This window comes from Cottoperca gobio, chromosome 22 (assembly GCF_900634415.1).
Source record: "Cottoperca gobio chromosome 22, fCotGob3.1, whole genome shotgun sequence".
NCBI lineage: Eukaryota > Metazoa > Chordata > Actinopteri > Perciformes > Bovichtidae > Cottoperca > Cottoperca gobio.
In genome coordinates this window covers 153,261-160,926 of record NC_041376.1, presented here as the reverse complement: position 1 = coordinate 160,926, position 7,666 = coordinate 153,261, and the positions used below count along the sequence as shown (strand labels likewise).

The 7,666-nt window shown below is 38.2% G+C and overlaps 1 protein-coding gene across 1 annotated transcript in view; it reads left to right on the top strand.

Annotated features, from left to right (window-relative positions):
• The first annotated feature begins 1,790 nt into the window (after window positions 1-1,790).
• Window positions 1,791-7,666, top strand: part of klc1a (kinesin light chain 1a) — a 40,281-nt gene continuing 34,405 nt past the window's right edge. The window contains 1 exon segment of the mRNA XM_029461426.1: window positions 1,791-2,277. The gene's annotated coding sequence lies outside the window, so the exon portion shown is untranslated.

The window sequence follows — 7,666 nt, the reverse complement described above, 5'->3', positions numbered from 1 at the left end:
AGGATGTGGATATTATACATAATTGATATTGCAAATTAAATTAGAAAACTACATCTGATGGAAAATTTGCATCTTTTTTATTCTCTATATAATTTTCAAAGAAACTTATTTTCCATTTAAACAATTGTTAAAATGTATAAATCAAGACACTGAAACAATTCTCAAAAATATATATTTGCTTTAATATAATTTATAAAAATACTGTTTTTGTGTTTACCATGTATCGTACCTTTTCAGTAAAATGTTTAAGGGCTATAAAATTATTATTGTATAACTAAGTTTAAGGTTGCTTCGATCGACTCGTCTTCGGCACTGAAACATCTTTCCACTGCTCTCTTGGAGACCAGAAGAAGAAAAGCTGCGGCTGTGATTCAGTTTTCACATCTTTCTCATAATTACATTTTAAAAACAGTCAAATCTTTTGGCGCTTTCCATCAGCAGCAGCGCGTTCACTGGAAACATCAATTAAATGCATCCATGGAGTCTATTTACACTTCACTATAAATCAGATTTCCTATCTTATTTCTTTAACTGCATTTACTTCATGCACAGATCTGATTATATTGAGATGTTTGTTATTCCACAGTGCAGTTTGTGCAACATTTCCAGTTAAGCCTCAGCTGTAACAACCCTAAAGACTTTGCAGAGGGTATGTTTTGAACTTTACCTCCAGACATGTATGTTGGCTGCACTGCGTCCCCGTGTGTCGAGGCTGCTGATGGCGGCCAAATTAGAGTTTCTTTCTCTTTGGTGTCACATTTCTCTAGTGTGCGCAATGCACCAGAGAAAAGACGCCCAAATATTTCCCTATAGTCAGAAACTTTAACCATTGATAAGTAAAGGACCAGTTCATTTAAATCACACAAATAACAACATTCATAATTAAAGAACTATTTAAATACAATTTTGAGATACCTGTACTTTTTTCTGTTACTTTAAACTTCTAGTTTACATTTCAGAGGGAAATATTGTACTTGTTTCTTCATTACTATACATTTAAGTGATATCAGTAGTAACTTTACAGATTAATTAACATATAATTGATTGTTCAATCTGTGTTAATAAGTAATTCATAAATTGATTGTAGCCCAGATTTATTTGTTCTTGTTCTTCGTGACCAGTGGTGTACAATACAACTATAAATACATTTACTCAAATAATAAAAACTTTATTTATACATTTATAAAGAGACAAAGTATCAGGATGCAAAGCAAGTATCACAAATATGAATGTAAAAAGAAATACAATTAATTAAAACACAACAAAAGAGTAAATAAATACAGAAGTATTGGAATCAAGAATTAAAAGCAGTTTAACAGGCTGCAAGTGTGTTTTAAATGTGAGGTACTTGTTCTTTAATGGAGTATTTACACTGGGTGCTACTTTATACTTTATACTTTATACTTCACTACGTCTCAGAGGCAAATATTGCACTTTTTACTACATTTATTTGACATTACATTGCAGATGCTGCAACAGTAAAGTGATGAACACCTTAATGCATCAATAATTATATTATATTATATTATATTATATATTATTCTGAAATGGGACTTTCTGCATAAGGAGAACTTTTACTTTTGCTCCTTTAAGTATATTTGGATGCCAATACTTTTTGTGAGTAATATTTTGAATGCATGCCATTTGTAGTATTACTTCCTCAACCATATCACCGGTACTTCTTGTTTTACTTTCTTAAGTATTGCACTAAATAAATCTGGCAGCTCCTCTTGCACCACAGCTTCCCCTTTAATCTGGGCGGGGATGACATCATGAGTTACCGGGGAAGAGTGAGGGGGGCTCCGGGTAACGCCATTTTCACGCACCGCGCAGTCAGTCAGTCATCCAGCCAGGGGACCAGCGAGCTGTCATCTTCTCCGGCGACTAGTCAACTTTTCATTTAGTCCTATGAAGCCGCCATCAAGCTAGTTCCACCGACTTGTTCCTGCAATGGAACAGAAGGAGAACAGGCTTTTCTTGTATGGCTCCGACTAAAGCCAGTGTTTTTGACAGTTAGGTGGCTAGCTATGTAGCTAGCTGGTCATCATTAACGGTTGATGCAGTGAAGCCCAGCGTCAGTCCGCGGAACATATCTCACCCGGAGACAGTTTGGATATTGTGTTTTATAACTTATATATTTTTACATTTATCGGCAAGAGTTGTCGGTTTAAAGGAACAACACCTTTAATTTAAAAAAGACGTGATTTAGAGGTTAAAAAGGCGAGATAAACGGACCTCACACTGAAGCTACATTGGCAACGGATGTCCTAGAGAACGGTAAGAATGGCTCCGTGTATTTCCTGGAATTGTGTCATTAGCTAATTAACCATTTTCCCAGAATTGTTCATGTTGTTTTCAAGTGTCAGCTTGTCAAGCGACACTCATTTGAATTATTTAGATTTTTCATAGCTTTTAAAGATGAACCCCTTTTTGATTTGAGGTCCGTGTTTACGTTAATTGCAGGAATTAGACGCTTTAAGCACATTATCTGTCACTGAGAGCTAGCCCAGAGTTAACGTTAGCCCTGTGGTTGTGTGACAGGGAGGTATTTGGCTAACTGGTTCTTCAGGTTAATCCATTTGTAAACGAGATATCTGGGGACAAAGCAGAAGGAACTATTGGGGCATGGACTAACAACATGCCTGGGAAGGATGCACTTGTTGGGCCACTGCAGCACCCGAAAGTCTTGATGTTTGTTATGTTGGATGTCCCTATTAATTGATATTCATAGCGGGGTTGGGGGCTGTGAAAGCTGCCTGTGTTGAGGAGAAGACTGGGACAGTGGATCTCAGTGTGGGACTCACAGCTGGGAAACACTGAGAGGTGTTTTTATAAATTAAATTTGAGATGAAAGGCACAATCTCAAGTTCACTGCATGACAGAAATATGATATGTTTTGTTTACCTTGTTGCCTATAATGTTATCCCACCCAAAGGAGTTACTCATGACAACCTGCAGCAGGGCTCCTCCTCCAGGCTAACACCCCTCTGCTCTCCTGGGACAGCTTGTTTGTGGCTCAGAGATCCTAGAAGGGTGTGTGTGTGTGTGTGTGTGTGTGTGTTTGTGTTTGTGTTGCTGGTAGGAAATGATAATTATGTGTTGTCACTGCAGATTTTCTTGTAATGCTGCAGGGTCGGCTTGAGAAGCTCCTCTGCAGGTGAAGCTTGTAAACCAGCATGCAACTAAAACATAATGCCTGCAAAACACTGCAGCTGTAGTACATTTGTATTCCAGTGTTGTGTACTTTTAGACATGGTACTTCCAGAGGGATAATTATGAAGTTTTATTATAGTCTTTTACAGAAACACAACATGTAAACAGATGTTTTTGATAAGGATTCCTTAAATTTGTGTTTACTACTAATTATTGTGTTGTAATAAGGACACAATCTCAATTCCAGAGTTCTTTTGGCATTTCCGTACTGTAATGTCTTTTTACTTATTGGCCTGTACCGATATAAATCTGCAGTAAACGAATCTCGGCTGATTTATTGGTTGGGCTGTAATTAGAATAAACATAAATGCACAACGGTTGAAACTCACAGACATTCGATGCAGAAAATAAATGCTTGGGTCTCCTTCTTAAAGCTTGTGTCTTTGCTGCAGAAAATCACAATCTTTGACTAACACTCTGTTTCCTGTTTATTAGGAACACCTAGCTAAATATAATGCAGTCTAATACAACTGTCCTGCAGTAAATACTCTCTTCATGAAGGTTATAATGTTCAGGTTGTGCTGCTGTCACAATTGAGCAATTTGTTGTTTGTCAGAAAATGAATCTACAATGTTTATATTTGATGAATCATCTTAAGTAAAAAAACAAACATTTGCTGATTTCAGCTTTTCAAATTGGATTACTTTTTGCTTTTTTATGTGTTTATAATATTGTTAATGGAAAATCTTTGGCTTATTTTATAGACTTTACAAGGAACAATAGCTGTTTCCAACATGAGTGCGTTTATCACAACAAACCGCAGCCTCCATAATGATCATGAGGTTGAATCAAGCATTTGTTGCAGTGCTGGTTTATTTGACTGCATTAGTTTGAGCTAGGTGTTCATAATAAACAACAGTAGTATCATGAACATATAGAAGACCTACATGATACAGAGATATTACTTTTACATTTAGTGATATATGAAGGCACTGAACGTACACACACACAATTAGACATCCTCTCTAGACTAATTTAGACTAAAATATCCCGATGGACTGAATTCTGTCAATTTCAATCCTGAGAAAATGTTGGCTGTTGCAGAACTTCTAGAAAAAACATTTGAAATATTAACGATAAAAGTTATTGTTGAGGTTTTGGTAACGCAGTCTTAAAGCCTGAATATCTGCAGATACAACCTATATATCAAAGTCAGTGTCTGTATCAGAAATAAATCCAGTATATTCTCTCAGTATCTTTCAGCCTTCGGTGGCGTGCAGCGAGGAGCCGCTACTGTCTCTGTACATCAGAGCATTTTAAACTACTTCACTGATTCAAATGATAATTTTAATCTCTCGCCCAAGGCCCAAAACAATGTTCTTGGTGCTCTTCATGTCATGTGAGGGGCTTCCCAGGACATGATGCGTAGCAAATTATTCACAGAAAACAAGGCAGTTGTGTTCCTGTGTAGGGTTTCAGCTTTCAGCATTATTAATGTGTTGTCTGTAAGTCTTCCTGATGTCCACGAGACACACAACACCAGTTCAGTCCATTATTGATGCCAATCATACTTGGAATTTCCGGTGTTTCAGCCGCACAGTGTCATGTCTCAACTGCCAGATTTGTTAACCCTTTACGTGGTCCCTAAAGTTATTAAGATATACGTAACAACTTTGATCATTTTGATTCACTCTCATGGCTCTCATCACGCTGATAAACCCATTTTACAGTACCTGTGGATCACCACGCGGTAGATTATGAAACTAGCGTGCCAGAGACACGACTCTGAATAAATGCTAATGTTGCTCCAGGTAAATAAGCAACTTGATATGATGATATGATATCAGTGATCGCAGCTGGTTTCTGCAGGAATTAGTGGCCAAAAAAATCTGTAATCGTGCGTGTTGTGTTTTATAGGTTTCTCGTTAACTTATTTTTCATGTTCGCGCTCCATTTTAGTTTTCAGCTGTGGTAGACGTAGCTGGTGTTGTTAACTACACTCCCCAGTTTTAACGCTATTTATACCAGACAAACCCAGCAGACGGCAAATGTATTTTAATTGACAGGATACAGGTAGAACAACTATTGCATCATTTGAATGATTCAAATGCATGATTCAAATTGAATCATAGAAAGCAGCCAAACACATGTATGAGTATGTTGTTCGGTATTAAAAAGGATCCAGTGAATTTAACTTGTAGAGGCTCTTTTTAAGAATTTCTCTCTTTAAATGTGGAACTCATATCGGCCCACTCATCTCTGACTAAGATTGTTTCTTCGCAGTGCTGCTCTTCCTGCTGCCGGCTCCATCCTCACGCATGAATTCCAGAGCAAGCACTCACTGTTACTCTTCTTCGTTGGTCCCAAACACAACCCACCCCCATCATTCATACCCTACCAGTCTCCCCATCGCCATGTATCACTGCTTTATCCTGCTTACAGTACACGAGGAGCTGCAGCGTCCCCGGGCGCTCCGCTTCAAGCCAGCTATTTACATTTCAAAAGTTAACATCAGAAGTAGTTTTCTGTGCCTTTCCCTGTGGTGCTTTGTGCTCAGAGACTCATCTGATGCCAAAAATAAAAGACTGTTGGATCAGAGCAGTAAAAAGAAGTCTTGTGCTGTCACTTTCACTTCTGTTTTACACAGCCTGCAGTGGTAGTTGTTGTCTTTCTTGTTATTTGCACTTTTTCGATGTTTCCAGTGGTAGAGAGGTCTACTTATCAGCGAGAGGCTTGTAGCTGATTGGCTGGAAACATTGGAGCTAACGCTACATGATTAGCATTTTTCCCAATGAAATGATAAATGATTACTTCTTCTGTTCTCTGCAACATAATTCAAAATCTCCAAATGATAGTTGGTTACCTGCTTACATGTAGACATGTGTTTGGCTATTATTATTAACAGATGATATACTTTGTTGTATCTAATATAGAGTATTTTATATCAATCTTCAAGCTAGTTCCAGCTTCTTGACTATGATAATTGGATCAGTAGTTTAATCTATAATTAAAAGAATTGTTCCAACTGTAGGTGTTCATGGGAAAATTATTAAAGAGTCACTCGAAACGCATGTTGAATTTGAGCAACAACAGGACACTGATCATTTTTGCTTTGTCAGTTGCCTAGAACATCAGGAAGTCCTTCTGATAATGCAGTTTGGCTGACCAGTACGAGTTTGAGTACAACTCCCCTCGTGCTGTACAGCTCTGCTCACCTGGAGCTGCTGTTTTTCCGTCTCCTCCGACACACAGTTTCCTGTCTAGCTGTCAGCTGATAGGCTGCAGGCTGGCTGCTGAGTCACATGGAGCGATTCGGAGCTATAGCCCTTCCTCCGTCTGCCTCGTCTGCTCCGGTCGGTCTTTAACTATTCTTCTTCTTCTTCTTCTACACTTGAACTAAAATGTGAAATCTGAGGCAGTTCAAGACAAGTCTGCAAATCTGTCTTCACCTGGTAGAAGTTGTTATACTCAGGTGGGCAAGCTGGTTCAACACCATTTATCATTGCAACATTAAGGGTAAGACTGATAAGAGTCAACTACACCAAAAAGTTGTTTAATTTCTGTATTTTTCACAGAGCAATGCAGTAAAACATAACTTCACTGTTGCTGTAATTATTCGGTTTGCAGTTTCTATTTGGTGTGCTTGCAGAGATTTATTAGACAGCTCGCTACAAGTGCTGCCGAAGATCTCAGTCATAATCCTCTTAAGTGTGTGTGTGTGGGTGTGTTGTGTTTGTGTGTGATGAATACAAAGCAAAGCAAGTCATAATTGAGTGGGGAGGAGTGCATGTGGAGATTGATGAGGGTCAATGTCAGAAGAACCGGTATTATTAACATGCAGTGTTTGGTTATTATGTGCATAATAATTCTAATAACATCCGTTGTACCGACACCTCATGTCTACCTCCTTAATCACAGAGGTGCTATGCCTGCATTATGGTAACACTAGGACACTGATTATTATTGGAGATGTTGTAATCATGAATATAGAGTTTAGGGTGGGTATTACTTACTGTACAGTATTTTGTAACTGCAAATTGGAAAAATTATACCAGACTAAAACAGTACTTTATATATTCTATTTTAGTTTTTTTTGTTGGATTCCAGCTGGAAGATACAGGTAAAGCTAATAAATGCTTACTTGACTTCATATTAAAGTTGCAACACTATAATATAACTAACCATAAAACAAATGTAAAGACTGGTGGCAGCTACTCATCGTGCAATTTAAGTTCTCCACCTGTTCCTCACCTCATACCTGTCGTTATCTGTGAACCACACGCAGCCCACAAGCCTCAGATCTGGATGTGAACTGTCAGCAGGCGGCAGGCTTATCATCTGCGGTTTGGTTTTTAACTTTTCATTGCAGCTGCACCAAATTCGCTCTTTTTCTTAAAGCGACTCAGTTTATAAAAGCACTTCACTCACATTATGTTTGAACCTTTTTGTTGATTCAGCTTTTTCCTGCTGCCGTCAGTGCTTCGCTCAAAGGCACCTTGAGTGTCGTTGGAGA